Source organism: Cyrtonyx montezumae, unplaced genomic scaffold (assembly GCF_038088225.1).
Source record: "Cyrtonyx montezumae isolate F1298 unplaced genomic scaffold, pur_monq_1.0 scaffold_1, whole genome shotgun sequence".
In the NCBI taxonomy this organism is placed as follows: domain Eukaryota; kingdom Metazoa; phylum Chordata; class Aves; order Galliformes; family Odontophoridae; genus Cyrtonyx; species Cyrtonyx montezumae.
The window spans coordinates 5,852,598-5,868,382 of record NW_027071825.1 but is presented as its reverse complement, the minus strand read 5'-3'; the positions used below and the strand labels follow the sequence as shown (position 1 = coordinate 5,868,382).

Genomic DNA, 15,785 nt, shown 5'->3' with positions numbered 1-15,785 from the left:
TCTCTTCCTGTCCAAATATTTTTAAATTTACGCGCCTTAACTAACAGTCTGATTTTATTTCGTGAGTTTCCTCCGCGGGCTCCGCCGCCGCTTCCCTCCGGCCCCCCGCCGCGAGGGGCCCGGCCCGGCCCGGCCGCCCCGCTCCGCAGCCCAACCGCGGTGTTATGTTTTCCCTTTTCTTTCTCTATTTTATTTCCTCTCTCTCTTTTTTTTTTTTATTTTTCGCTTTTTTTTTTTTTCCCCATCCCTCTCCCGGAGCCGAAGAGCCGCAGTGCGGTGAGTACAGCGCACCCCCCCGGCTCTCAGGGTACCCCCCAAAGCCGCCCATTCCGGTGTCCCAAAGGCGAAGAAATCGCCCCCGAGCGCGGAGTGCCGCTGCCATCCCCGCACCGCTCCGGGTTGGGGTGGGGGGGGTAGGGTTTGGGGGGGGTCCCAGCGCGGAGCGCTCCTCGCTCTGCGTTCATTGCTCTGAGTGTTCGCGTCGCCTCCGGGCATAATATCAGCGATATTTGGTCAAAGCGACGGGAACTGCCGGCAGCAGCTCCGGGTGCTGTCAGGAGCCCTGAGCTGCGCCTATCCCGAAAGAGAGCAACGCTGCGGGGATAGCGGGGCACCGCGCGGCACCTGCGGGAGCGCCGACGGCTGCGGCTGTTCCCATAGCGGAGCTGGGTCGGCTCCGGACGGCGGGGAGCGGGGCACGGAGCCGGGCCGGGGCACCGAGCCTCGACAGCCCCCGGCACCGGCTGAGCCCCGAGCGGCAGTGCGGGGAAGCGCGAGCCCCCCCGCGCCGCGGTGCCCCCGTAACAGCTTTCTGGCGGTCGCAGAGGTGCGCAGAGGGGCACCGGTATTTATGGGCACTGACAATCAAAGTTTCACCGTCCGTGAGAGCGCAGATGCTGACGCCGCAGCCGCCCGGGGGCGACCGCCGGGACGCGGCTCCCGGCGGCGGAGTCCCCGCAGCGCTCGGTGCCCCCACGCGGGGCTCCTTCCCCGCAGCCGCTCTGCCGCCGTCACGCAGCGCTGAGCGCGGGGTCAGGGAGGCTGAAAGGGACAGACCCACAGCGCGGGGACGCGCGGGGTCCGTGGGAAAACGGAGCGGACCGAGCGTTTTTTTTTTTTCGGGGTAAAATGCACCTTAACGAAGGGCAGCTCAGAGCGTCCTGCCGCCTGCAAGAAGGGCTCCTGCTGATTGTAATAGCAATTCCCTAGTGGGCGAGGGTCCCACGTAGGCCGTAAGCTATTAACACCCATTGCGATGGGAGCAGGGGACACCGAGGGACGCCCCGCCGTACCCCGGCAGCGCTCTCTCCTCCCGCTGCGGGCCGGGCGCTGATACAGACCGATTCCGCCGGCTCTGGGCGCTGGGCCCGCATGGGGGGGGGAGCGGGGGGCCGGGGGTACGTGTGCCGGGAGCAGCACTCTGCCCAGCCGTGCTCCTGTCCCGGGTTGGCCGCAGGTACCTGCTGCTCTCAGGCTGGGGAAGGGAGTTGGATAGAAAGCAGCTGCTCATTAGGAAAGCGTGCTTGTTTGATGGACACGGTCACTGTCAATAGTGTCACCGACGTGTGCTCTAATTACTGCAGTGTATGTGGTATAGATTGCTCGGATGGATTTTGCTCTCACTGCTTTGCAATAAGAGCTGCAGACGAAGCTCTGGTGCACCAGATGCCCCCGGTACAGAGGTACACCCTTATAGCGAAGTGAACAGCAATTTCCTTCCCGTATGAACCTTTTAATTTATAGAAACATATTGTTTTGTGTAAAGAAGGCAGCAGATAATTAACCGTATTCATTTAATCTAATTATAGGCCTCTGAGGCAAAAAGCTGACACTTTTCATTGTGGTATATTCAGAGAAGTTAATTGAAAAAACATTGCAGCCACAAGGCAGAACATGCCCCGCGTATATTTGATACTAATTCTTTTTTTTTTTGGAGGACTGGGGTGAATGTGATGCCCACCCGAGATAAGGACTGCTGCTCCTCGCGGAGTAGGGCAGATGCTGCCGAGCCGTTATGCAATGCTGCAGCGCTGCAATATCTCTGCAGTCCCGGAGCCAACCACAGACAGCTTAATTTGCCAAATTGTGAGCTGGTTTTGTAATGTACACAAGTATCTATTACCAATGAAGAAAGGATTGAGTGCGCCTTTACCTGGGACGGAGGTCAGGGTGGGAGCAGAGAGCCGTGTCTCGAGGTGCTGGCTCAGTGAGCAGCCCCCAGCCCTCCCGAACCCCCGAGATGAGAGTTTTTCGGAGTTCTCAGGCAATAGGAGCACCGGAGCCGGGTCACTGGCAGTGTCCTCTGCGGTTTTCAGCTCTCAGTATTACACGCTGACAAATGCACAGCGAATCAACGCTTGCAGCTCCCAACTGCATCACAATAAATGCACGACGGACCCTTTGCTCCTATGAGTAATTTCTCCCATCACCTGATGCACACCAACAACTCCATCTGACAGCGCCGCTGCTTTCATTCTCAAAGGGAAAGTGAAGCAGCAGAGCCTTCCAGAAGAAAGGGGCTGCACCAACCCCCCCGCGCTGGCTGGGGGCAGAGCCGCCGCTTCTGCTAAAGCAATCCCAAACCCGCGAGAGCACAAAGAGCAGTTTTCCCCGTTTTACCAACGGAAAGGAGCAGGTGCCCGCGGCTCCGGCAGCACCGGGGGCAGCAGCAGCCCCTGCCCCCCCCGCAGCCCACTTTGCTCCGCTCCCCCCCGTGCTGGAGCCCGGTTCCTGCAGTGATGCTGCGAACCAACCCAGGGAAACTCATAGCTGGCGGCCCTATTTCCAATCACTTTAAGTATTTTCAAATGTAGTTTGCAGAAATAGGTTTTGTTTTCTTTTTTTTAACTGCGCTTCAAAAAGAAGCTTGCTGCACTTTTGCGATTCGGATGTTTGTTAACAAAAGCAGAGGAAGTCTGAACAGTAAACAGTGACATGCAGTCACCTCAACTGGCTCAAGAGCTCCAGAATATTGAACAAAGCAGCTTTTTAACGACAAAATAATGTATCGCAATAGAAGTTACCCATACCCCATGCTGATTTTCTTATATTTCTGTTCTTCTGTCACAAAAGATGAATCACAATTTGCACAGATATCGCACTCAGGCACTCAGCCCATGCCTGAGGCACACTCTGCTCCCACCCCTCCGTGCTCAGCCCTGACCCTCCTCCCTGCACAACGCTGGGGGGATTCCTGCCCCATTCCCTGCTCTGTCTTCCTGCTCTCCTGCACTTTATTTTCACCTCCTAGTGCAAATCTTTCATCTGTACCTCAACCCAGCTCTCCCTCTAATTATTTCCCCTGGCACCTTACCCTAATTATCCTTACCCAGCTCTCACATCCTTTCCCCTGTGCCTAGCAGAGTCTCACTGTGCCCCCACGTTGTTCCACTCACAAGGACTCACTACACTGCCCCCCATCCGACCCCAGCCCAGGCTGCCCCAGCTGCCCAGGCGTGGGGTGACAGCACTTGGTCCCCTGCCTGGGAGCACGCAGGCCACTCTCTGGGGACCATAGATGCCCTTTGTCCACAGCCACATTCCAGCTGAGATCTTACAGCGTCTCAGAACTCTGTTACATTTGGATGCACTTCTGTGAAACCACATCAGTTGTGCTGCCAAATTTTGAGTTGCTGCTCAGAAGGTGCAGTGCCGGGCTCGGCCAGCATCAGTGTTGCCTTTCAGACTCCTTCTGCAGAGAAACGTGGACACCAACACTGCTGAACGGAGCATTTTTAATATTATTATTATCACTGTTCCTTAACACGAGCAAAAAATTTTGTTTACTTTCTGCTTGAGGATGACCACCGTGGTTTATCCAGAAACTGCCAAAAATTAAACCTGGGGCAGATATTCAGCTTGGAACACATCAGCACAACCATCAGATGCTATGGTGGAGCTCAGGGCTCGAAGCAGAGCACTGCCATGGCTCTGGCCTGGATGAGGGGGGGTCTTTAGGTGACCTGTATGGAATTGTTCCAGTAGCACGTTGGTGGAATTAAGCAGAATTCAGTCAGTTTTCACATTTTGAAACAAATGATCAAAAGGTGCTCCATAGAGATGAAACCAGATGGAGGCATCAGAGGGAAGGAGTGCAGGAGCTGGTTCTAGGAGGAGAACACCACCAGGGGCAGAAGCCCAAGCAGTCTGCCTGGGGTTGTTAGCCACCCCAGCTTCTGGGTCAGCATGTGACGGATGAAACCTGTGCACTAACTGGTGCTGGGTGCTAGTTTGCATTCAGAATCGTTACTTTTCACTATATTTATTTATTTCTCCATTAAGTGGGAGAGAAGCAGACTCACAGGAGTTCTTTCTAATGCACAATGAGCTTCCTGTCAATTTGCAAGGTAAATCACTGTGTGTTTTTCCTTTTTAACCTGTGAGATTAATGCTTTTCAATTCTGTCAGCAGAACAAATGGATTGTCTGTCACTTGACAGCACATTTGCCTAAAAGATACCTTCTAGCTTGAAAAGAAGCTTGTTCAGGAAGTCCTGTGGCCTTTGTTTTGCAGGAAGTCAGCCCAGATGAAATGGTGGTCCCCTCTGGCCAGTTCACCTCTGTCAGGCTTTGTGATTTTGACAGCAAAATTGGACAAGGCTCTGAACTTTCTGTGCTGTTAAAATATTTGGAACGGAGCTGCACACAGCCTGAGCTGGAAGGAGTGTGGCTGCATTTATGCAAAATGCTTTATGTTACTGTTTGCAATCGTATTAACTGTGGTCAAAACGGTGACCTGTGACAAAACTGTATGGGGAAAAGGGCAAAATGAAAACTGCTCTAATAAAAAAAAAAAAAAGAAAAAAGTGTGTATATATATACATATATACAGAGAGCTAATCTGGCTTCATACACCCCCCTACCCCCACAAAAGTTGAATTTTCAATGCTGGGTGTTGCTGCTTAGCACACACGTGTGTTTGCCTTTTCTAGAAGTGCAGGTGTTCAACAAGTTCAGAATTGTTTTCTCCTTTTAAGCTTCAATACTAAAGGCTCAGCTCGCAATGCTCACTTCTGGGACTGCTGCTGCAGCACTTCTACAACCTGTCTCCTTTGTAAATGCCATTTGTCCCTCAGCATCTTCTTCCATTTGATATAATTTATCAAGGCTCAAGGACAGCAGAAAATTTGGCCTGACAGCACGATGTAATGAGGCACAAAGCAGTCTTCAAAGAGAAAAAGTAGCAGGAAGTTCTCTCATACCAGGTATTAAAAATAGACTGCACCAAGTACTGGAATGCACACAGTGGTTATGTAATGGGTTTTCAGTGACATGCATTAGGAAATACTGTCAGAAAATGGTTTTCCTTCATAACACCCAGTCTACTTCTCTGAAGTTTGGAAGTTCTTCATGTGGATACTTCTAAGAAGTCTGAAATTACAACGTTCATTTGAAAAACCTATCAATTAGCAAGCCACATAATGACACCATCTAATGGTACAATTGAAGTATTTGAATTTAATATACCATTTTCATAATGGCACAATATGAAACATATGATGGAATCCCGTTTTTTCCCCACATGTTAGGCTTGATTTATTTCTGACAATGTAGTAATTTTGCACTGGAGGCACCAAAAGAGAGAAATCAATTTGAGTACATGACATAAATAATGAGAGTGCTGGCTGTTTTGGAGCACTGAGAAGATGCATTTGTTCTTAGGTGCCTTTTATAAATGGGAGGCATCAGTGGAGCACTGAGAGGAGTCAGAGGAGTTCTACCCAGCTGCTCCTATATGGGGGAAACTGAACAGTGAATTATTTTGAAGAACATTTTCCTCAGACTTTTTCTCAAAGCTCTCCTAGAGGTCCAGCCCCTGGATCTCTGAAGGATAATGTGAGAAGATAATAAGGGTGATGGAAAGAGTTAAAGTCTACCTTTGGGATTTTCACAGTCCCACTGTTTTCATGCATTATATAACGTTCAGAGCCAATCTTCAGTATACTCTGCCTATAGCGAGGGTGTCAATACAAAGGGAACAACGTTACTTTCCTCCCTGCCCCAACATTGTTCTGTTTTTCCATCGCAGTCTTTAGACTTCCATGGCTACATTGAACTTATCACTAGCAATATTAATTTATAAATACATTTACACACCTCTGCGGCCATGATCAATGCCTGCACCACGGTGTCAGGATTTCCCACGTTGCCACATATCAGATTGTGCCCAGCAGCACAGTTAGGGACAGTTTTCATCACCCACCTGTGACAGACACAGGGAGCGATAGGAAACATCACAATGGGTGAAATCCTGCCCACATTTTGCCTCCTACAAATAAGTTTTTCCTCTTTCATGTAACATATGAAACACAGAGAAATCCTGAATGGTCAGACATGACCACGATAGAGCAGTGTGAGACTTGCTTTATGATGAGAAGAATTCCACTCTCAGTTGGGTCTGGCTTTTCCTGTGACACCTTTAACATATTTTCTAAGCTAAAAATCCTGGAGCATTACTGTTTCACTCTGTTCTCTTCTGTGTGAAAGCACAGGAAAGCCTGTGAGCTACTCCAGGCACAATCAGATAAAAGATTGGATTTGTTTTCTCTCATTACTGTCCTGCAAAATGACCGAATTTAAAAATCTATATGGATGTGCAAGAAAACCTGTACCACATTCAGTGCATTTCAGAAAGATACAGAAATAATAAAAGCAGGAGAGCAAGTTGTTCCCTCGTAGGGAAACTGTCTGTTAGCTAAAACATTTAGAAACATCTGAAATGGCAGTCTGAAAGAAAATGAAATGGGGAAAACTGAATCCATGCAGAAAATCTATATTGCAAGACAAGTAATGAAGCGAGCATTAGAGATGAGACAAAAGTTCTGCTTTTAAAAATGACCAATATCATTTCTTTTTAAAGTGATCAAGGCCACAAAAACGAAAGAAAAAAAAAAGCTTAAATGATCATCGAGTCCATTTGCTTCTGGCTGTTGTTATACAAATATATTTCTGGGAATCTGGAGTCAGAAAGTAAGCTGTGAATAAATCAGCACTTGTTTTTCTACAGTGGCGCACATGCAGAGCTGCAGTTGTTTACGTGGGGAGGAACACTGCTCATGCATAGTACTCAGAAATGCTCCCAACTACAGGCAGACTCTCATCGTTCAGCTTGAGTGTTGTACATGAACTGAAACAAATAACATTCTATGTCTCCTTTCATATTTTATGACAATTTTCGTGCAAGAAAAACTGCCTTGAATCAGCTTTCATCCATTTTGAGGAAAAGCCATTTTAGGGCAAGAGAGAACTGCAAACTCCTGTTTCATGCAGATTTTCTGCAAGCTGTGCTCCGGTGAATTTTTGTGACTATATCTGAATTTTATTGGATATATGCACTTGAGTTTTCATATGATATTTGCTGTCACTGAATTTGATATTCAAAGTCATTGTTTCAGAGAGATCTGTAGTTGAAAGCTTGCATTTTGGCTGGATTTAAAACCTTATGTCTTTTCAGTCCCTATACAAACATGGGAAATCTTATTTACAAATTCAGAGAATAAAAAAATATATATATATTTTCAAAATCAACTGTTATTTTGCTCACAATTCTCCTTTTGTTCACATACCTATGTTCTCTTCATGTTTCTGACTTGTCTAAAGAAAAAAGAAATCCTATTAGTGTGTTCATAAATTGGGCAGAATGGTTGCAACTTAAGAAAACCAAACAAAAGCTCTCCCACACCACATTTTCATCAGTTTTCCTGAAATGCAGAGATTATTCTGTAGCACTCGGGGACATAATTTTACAGTAGGAAGAAATGCTGAATTTTACACAGTTTGCTGATTATGCACGTGAGAATAGATGATACCATCCCAGTTCAGGACCAATAACAGGATGTCTTCAGATTATCTTTATTACATTAACCTTTTCCTTTGTTTGAGCCAGAATTCCCCTTGAGGGGAAGAAAAATGATGCTGACACAACTTACTATTGCAAGGGAATCATATGGTCTATTTCCCAAGCCTTTAATTTGGCCACAACCTGTTTAACTTAGAGAAGTTATTATAAAATAAAATAAAAAAAGAAAAGACACCAAGTTCTGTAGAGGTGGTCAGTAATTTTAAACCAATGAGGGATATTGACTGGCATTATTATCTTTTGAAAACGCTGCAGAGGAAATGTGGGCTGGAACAGAAGACTGAGAAAAGATGGACTTTATACTGCAGAAGAACAAATAAAGAAAAAGTAACATTTGGTACTTTTCCTAACAGATAAATCTGAAATTTGGGATAGGAACTGGGACTGATGCACCTGCCTAAACCTGAGCCTTCTGCTTGCAAGGTAGCAATCTATCTGAGTGACAGTGCAGTCTGTTGCAAAAATGCCAATGCATTAAATCCCTACTACTTCCAAGTCAGTGGGTCTGAATTCAACTTTTGCCTTTTTTTCTTCTTCTTTTTTTTTTTTTTTTTGCCCCTGCCATTCTGGTAGCATTTCCATGTGCATACCCCTTCCCTGAGTACATTCTGGCATTAGGCAATCTAGGACCCTTAATCCATTGCCTCCAGCTCTACCAGTCTGCTGCCTCCTGTCATCCTCTCACAGCTTTTCAAAGTCCAGTTTGACTCAGGCTGCCATCACAGGAACATCTATACAGCATATAATCTCTCTGGGACCACCCAGGTATAATTTTTTTAGTGAAACACATCACGTTTTGTCTGGACTAAGGAGTTAAGGGCAATGGAAAATGGAGAGAGATTAGGATTTGGCATGTTATCAATCACTCATGAAATCTCTCCCAGAGTAAACTCTGTTTCATTGGGAATATTTATTGTCCAGGAAGCAAAACTTAGAATTTTGCTCACCATAAAAGAATTCAGCAGAATCCTGGAGAAGTAGGAGGTTAATTACTCAAAGAACTCTGCCAGTAGCCTGATTGCAATCTGTAACGATGTGCCATTCCTCCGTGAAACAGGCAGGCATAAGCAAATATTTCTAATAAGGAATGACTCTCTTAGAATAAGACATAGAGGACTAACAAACATGAATACAGATTTGGAAGGGAGAACACACTTCTCCTGGTGTCTTGTGAAGACAATCAGATCCCATTTTGTTAGCACATCCTAGAGATGACTTATTTTCAGAGAATTACCTCCTATAATTTTAGATTCTGGAGAAATACGATTCCCAGAAGCTCAGGGATTGCTCTTACTAAACTGACCCCAAAGAAAGCTTTTGTTGCACTCTGTGTACAGTTTCTTCCTCTCCTGGCTGCCCTCATCCCATCCAGCAGCCAATGTCACCACTGGTGACACCGCCTCCGCAGCTCCACGCTGCCAGCTTGCCTGGCCTGCACGGGGGTGTGCACGTGAGTAGGAGAGCTATGTGCAGGGACTCCTTCTAAAAGCAATATAAATTTGCTCAGAAATACAAATTTGAATGTTGGGACCAGATATCCATTCATTTATTAAGGGCAAATACAGCAGACAACGAACGTTGCACTTTTTCTGTTATTCAAACCTGCTGCTAACAATGAAGAAGATGATGTCATTCCCTGGATGTGACAAAGGACTAATATTATATGCAGTAAAAACAATGAGTCAACAGTTTCTATGCCCTTGAGGTCAAAGCATTCAACAGTTCTGCATGTAGACTGTTCTTTTTGTACACAGAGCTTGTAGCTGTATATTAATACAAGGCGTGTAAAATCAATATATAATTAAAATAAAACACGTTTTTTTGAGTTTAAATCAAACTATTTTAAACTCAGACTGAAAGTCCAATTGAAGTACCTTACAACATAAGCTAAATGATACCAGTTTTACTCAAATGTGTTAAGTATAATATGAGAAAACATTTTTTTTTTCTTTCTCAAAAATACTTAATCTATGTCAAATTATCAATTGTACAGTCTTGAAAAGATTTTGGCAAACACTATTCCCAGTAACGTTCATAGGAACTGTATGAATACAGCAACAGAAGAATATGAAATGTCTTAGAGATATTTGTAAGAGTCTGAAATACAAGACAGACCTTTTACATGAAAACATGTTTTGAGAGGCAGTAGAAAGCACGGTGCCTGACAACTGAAGTTTCTTCTCTATTTCCCAAACTTTCAGGAACACACAGGGCACTGACCAAATCCTGTCCATCTTTAACCACACGCCTCCAGCTCAGGGTGATAGAAGAAACACCTAGCCCTGACACAGCTCCTTCAGTAAGCCTAAAATCATCACAGAGGATTATCATCCTCCTTATAAAGATGGGGAAACCAAAGCACAGAGAAGTGACAGCTCAAGGTCATTTACAAGTCAGGGGAACTCATGGGGGAAAAAAAAGACAACTCAGGTTTCTCAATCCATTGGGCTTTGCTGCTTCCCTGAATATCTGCCCATTTCTGCCCCTTTTCAAAACCAGACATAATTTAACAACTTTGAGGAGCTCTAATTTTTTTTCCACACTGTTGCTGAAGACCACTTTATTTTGTAGAAAAATTGGTGTGCTGGTTGAGTTCGGCTTTCTGCCCTGCAACTGAGGGCCCACTCACCCTGGCAGAGCAGAGCCAGAGATAAGAGGGCTCAAGCTGGAGGAAGAAAGGCCATTCTGCCTGCATTGATTCTAGCTAGTTGATGGTGTCTGGGACTAAGATGAGTCCTAGTGTAGGATAAGTGGAATTTGGCAATTACTTGAAATTAAACCTTAGGAAAATCCCTACAAGTTTGTTCTGGCACGCTGACAGAGAGCTATGCAATGATTTCTGAATTTATGCTGCCCATTTCGTTGTGTCACCTGAAATAACTGTTTGCAAAATGTACATAGACATAACCTGCAAGGAAGATGCCAGGTCTTAGGGATTACTTACCCCAAACAAGAAGAAAGCATGTCTGGGGGCTGACTGTTCAGCCCTTTTTCAGCTTTATTAACGATGTAGATGTAAAAGGTGTAACACAGCCTGATTTAAATGATTTAAGACATTTATGTTTTAGAAATTTAAACCACATTCAAAGTCCTAAAGGTATCCCCAGCGTTATATCACACTGCTCAGGCAAAGTGAGGAAGCTTCTGCATTGTCCAGTGGTCCCCATGGATCTTCACACACTCTGCCTCATGGTAGATCTCATAAGATTTTAACAAGGTCTCGCCATTAAAACGTATATGCTGAGAAGTTGCTCTTATAAACTCAAACCAAGTCAGATTAAAGTAAGTCCATTATGCCTGAAACTTAACTTCAGTATTAAAAAGAGCCATGAACTGTTATCCTAAGATTGGAGCCTATTGTGGTCTGCTGAAGCAAATCACATTTTTGCTGCTGACTACAGCAGGAGACATATTTGTCCACTTGTGATATTATGAAACAGAATTTCCTCTGGATACCTCCAGCTGATTACAGACTGTGCAGCATGTGGTGCTTGCAGTTTGACATTACAATTGATCCTCCATAGTGATGACTCAAGAAGGACGCAATGGTTTTAGTATCATATGCAAGAGTGAGGAAATGCATTTCCCATGTGAAATAAAGAGATAGACATTACAATCCTTTGCTTAAGTTGTGAAATTGTTCGTGCAACATTTCTTGCTGCCTGATGAAAAGCAAAATCTGGATGTGGCATGGAAAGGTTCACACATTGCTGCCACGTTAGGTCTGCAGCTCAACAAAACATGTACATGTATTCTGTCCCATGACTCACACAAATGCATTTAATTATTTTAAAGGTAAAGCTATCATTCACTTAACTATTTCATAAGTAAATTTATGAAGAAAAATAAACATTACAGCTCATTTCCGACCGTGTTCCAAGAAGGGATCTTTATCTGACGTTTGCTTTTCAAGCTCTGATCCCAGCAACAGAACTTGCAGAACAGTAAGTACTCCAAGTACTGCTGAAGCTGCTCCTTTGTTAAACAGGATATTACAAGTATAAATTAGGAGGAGAGATTCCAATTCAGGAAGATACTGAAGACCATAGTTAAAATGAAATGCATCTTCAAATTATCGTGTAAACCAGAGTTTACATAAACAGATGACTCTTCTAAAATAATATTAAAAAGAAAATTCTAAGAAGCAAAGGCATATTAATATGAATGTAGAAGCAACACCTTCTTACTGCAAAATCTTGCTAATATGACATTTAACAAAACTGAAGTTCTATTCACTGTTACTTTGATAACAGAAATAAATCAGACCAGTATGATTTCCAAATTTGTAAGACAAACATATTATTAATACTAATAAATAAATAAAAAGCCACCTCAACTCCTATCCCCAGGTAGATGCACAGGTCTGAAGCCTGTGCTACTACAGGGAAATGTGAGAAGTGTTATGGGAAGGGTCTGACTCACCCCAAGCCCCACGTGCCGAGCAGGAGCAGTAGTGGGTGCCTCTCTTCATGCCAAGACTGGAGCCAACCTGCTCCTGAACCACAGCAGGAGGCTGGGGATGTGGGATGGAGAGTGGTCCTGCTCCTGGACCCTGCTGTTCAGTAGGCAGGCACAGAGGGACTTCAGGTAAAGGGCTGTGGGGTGGGCTTTCTTATGGAGATGGAGAGATGGGTGAGGTTTTAAGTGTGATTGTTTTCTTGAAGCATGTACAAATATCATCTACTGTCAGTGAGATGAAATTATTTGCCTTTCAAAGTCTTCTGCATAGCTGGAATAGTTATTACTCATTCTTCTCAATAGAAAACTAGTGCTGTGGTTTTGATGACAGTGAGACCTATCCTGATGTCTCATGCTTCCAGATGGAAATGTAGTGTCTACTTTTTCTGGGATCCAGATCACACTTAGAAAGACATCGCTAAAAACATAAAGTTAATCTGCATTTGTTAGTAAATACTGGCTATAGTCCTCCACAATTAATCAGCTTTTTCCTAGACATCATGCTAAGTACTGATTAGTAAACTGCCCATTTCCTCTTGCAAATGCTGCACTGCGTATGCGTTTTTCATCAGGGATAAAATATTACATTTTAAACAGGAGTGGATGTTATCACTTCAGAAGTGCTTATATGCATTTCCTGTGCTTAGATACAGCCTAGCAGTAATAATACCACAATTACCAGAATGTATAATCTATAATACAGTACTGTGCACATCGACACGCAGTCGAATGAGCTGCACACATCCTGCAGGATACCACTGCCATTCTAAATTGCTTCCGGTGAACACTGCGCATCTGGAAGATGATTTCTGAGCTCAGAGTGACTCCCGAGTTCGTGTTCTTGAAGCTGCCTCCTACAAATACATAATGGGATCTAAATATAGAGATAGACACAGATTTAGGGGCATAAAGCTAAACCTCGATTTATTCACATTTGCCTAAATGGGAAACCAGGAAAATTCAGGCTTAGAGGAAAAAACTGTCCTGGTGTTTTAAAAATACTGATGGGATTTCTAATGAGAATGAAAAATCACTGCAGCAAAGCACAAGCACGAATGCTCAGGATTTTCATTTGATTGTTAAGTTACCAAAATAATGCCTATCTTTTTTTCTCCACACAGTGGAAATCTAAAAATATAATCCTAGATGCTTTATTTCCCTGAGAATAGAGCATAATTTCCTCGCTGTGGATGTATCTACAAGCAAACATCTGAAAATAAACATACTCAAAAGCAGATTTTTTTGCAAGTCAGAGAAAAAGCAAACTGCAAACTGAAACAGAAATATGTCATTTCAATTGCAACACGTGTTGCTGCCATACACCAAGTGCAATCTTACAGCAGCGTGTCACTGCTACTGGGCTGACTTGGAAATGAGATCTGTTCATTAAATGATCTGTTCATTCAGCAGGCTTTCCAGGTGTTACATTCAGTACAGATATTTTAAGGTGCTCAAAACTATTTTAAAATACAGTTTAACAATAAGGTCCATTAAAAAAAAAAAAAGAGGCAGTTGTATCATTCACCATCTTTTAAAGCTAAGCTCACAGAGGCCCTAATTCTCATTCTGCCTTAAAGCAGAGTGACAGGACACATTTCTGTGTGTATATAATTTCCACCAAGTCCTACAAGACCCCAGAATTTTATTTTAAAATAATAACATGGCAAATTAGAGGAAATACAACATGTAAAAAACAATTATTTTTGTCTTTCTGATCCAGGTCTTCCATACCGAAAAGAGATTCGAGGAGTACATGACAATCAACACAGTGCTTGTTTGAAAGGTATTTTTAAATTATCCCTTTCTCTTGGTGTGTTTGGTACAAAATAAAGTGATGAATGAATGGGTCAAACTTAATCTCTCCACTGCAGAAGCACAGAGAACATCAGTGCTGCTGGTGTGCATACCTGCAGCATGGCCAGGGCTGGAGAACAGAGCATGTGAGCTGGCAGGAGCAAGCTCCTCTGGGAACAAGTCTGCTATAAAACAGTGCAGCCATCCACATCCACACAAAGAACTCTTCCTATAAGTTTTATTTTCCTTTCTATAAAGGGGTTTTAATTTTTATATTCATTTTATGTTCCCTGTTACTGTCTCTTTTTTCCTCAGGTCTGATCTTGTGCAGAAGGATGCTCAGAAACTTCATCACACGTACCTCATCACATGTACTAACCATAGTTCAGGATGGTTGCCTTTTTAACAAGGGATAAATTAAGAAAAGATTACTGCTACCTCCTGCCTGCTCATACTAATCCAGCTGCACTCATTCTATGTCCCTTCACAGGCACTTCATACCCCTTCCAAATCAACTGTACATTATCACATGTATGCTGTACATTGTCCTATGACAGGATGAAAAAAAATGTGCTGTAGAGACATGAGTTCATGCAAGATGACTTGGCTGGAGCTGAGGAGAAGGGATGCTGCTTGTGCTGACTCCTACAGTACTGCTTAAGCACTATGAGCACATATCTCCCCATGCTCCTGGTTAGAAGATTGTTTACTGAGTAGGTGCTGAGCCTGGTCTGTCCTTCCTCACTCTGGAGCTGTACACACAGTACTGAATCCTCCAAACCCATGAAATATTGAGGAAAAAAAGCAATGAGGCAGTGGGGACCCTGCAGAGACCGGGCAGCATCTGATGAGGCTGTCACACAGCAAAGCCTATACACCTATACTGGAAGCAGCAGAGCATCCTCTGTGGGGCACCACATTGGCCCTGGTAGGACACACAGCTCTGCAGGTCTGAATCTCCATCAATCTAATTCCTCATTCTTCATTAACTCATCTAATTGACCCTCCTCATTTTTATCCATGCTTATGCATGAATGATTTAAATAAAACATCTTGCAAATCCATAATGTCATTAGAAATTAAGATGACGCTGTTTACAAAATGCTTACTCATTCTCCAGTGATGCTCGGGTAGGATCACCAGCTTATATTTATTTTATTTATTGCTAATTTTTTAGCAGTGGCACCACCTTGTGGACACTGCTACATGAAATGAGAAGCTGCCTATCATCAACAACAGCAACTAAAAACCACAGCAGTTAATTTGGGGGGAGGGGAGGGGGAGGGAAGATCTGCTAAAGCAAAGTAAATCACAAATTTGATTCCTAAGAATCAAGATATGAAATAAAACTTGCACTAAACACTGGCCTCAATGTACTCACTTGTTCAGGAGAAAAGAGCAAAGACATCAGACAAGAAGAGTGGTAGCTTTCAAAACTATTTTTGTTCCCTTTTGAGACAGAGCTGAAATAACTGAATAAATACATATAGTAAACAAGCTTCTTTGGGACTGCTTGCCTTACATCTCAGGTCACTCTCAGGAAAAGAGGTCTAGCATTAGAGAAAACCAAACCAAGCCATGCTGGGAAGAAACCCAGTGCAGCAAAACTAGGACAAACCACCAGCCAGGGAAGCAAATTCATCTCCAGTAAGGTTTGCAGACCTAACCACGGAGCT

At 43.9% G+C, this 15,785-nt stretch overlaps 1 long non-coding RNA gene across 1 annotated transcript; it reads left to right on the top strand.

The window, feature by feature from the left end:
• On the top strand, nucleotides 1-15,355 carry LOC136054803 (uncharacterized). The gene is made up of 3 exons (XR_010622774.1): nucleotides 1-276; nucleotides 14,036-14,098; nucleotides 14,187-15,355. It is a non-coding gene; the product is annotated as an uncharacterized LOC136054803 (long non-coding RNA).
• Nucleotides 15,356-15,785: the final 430 nt, after the last annotated feature.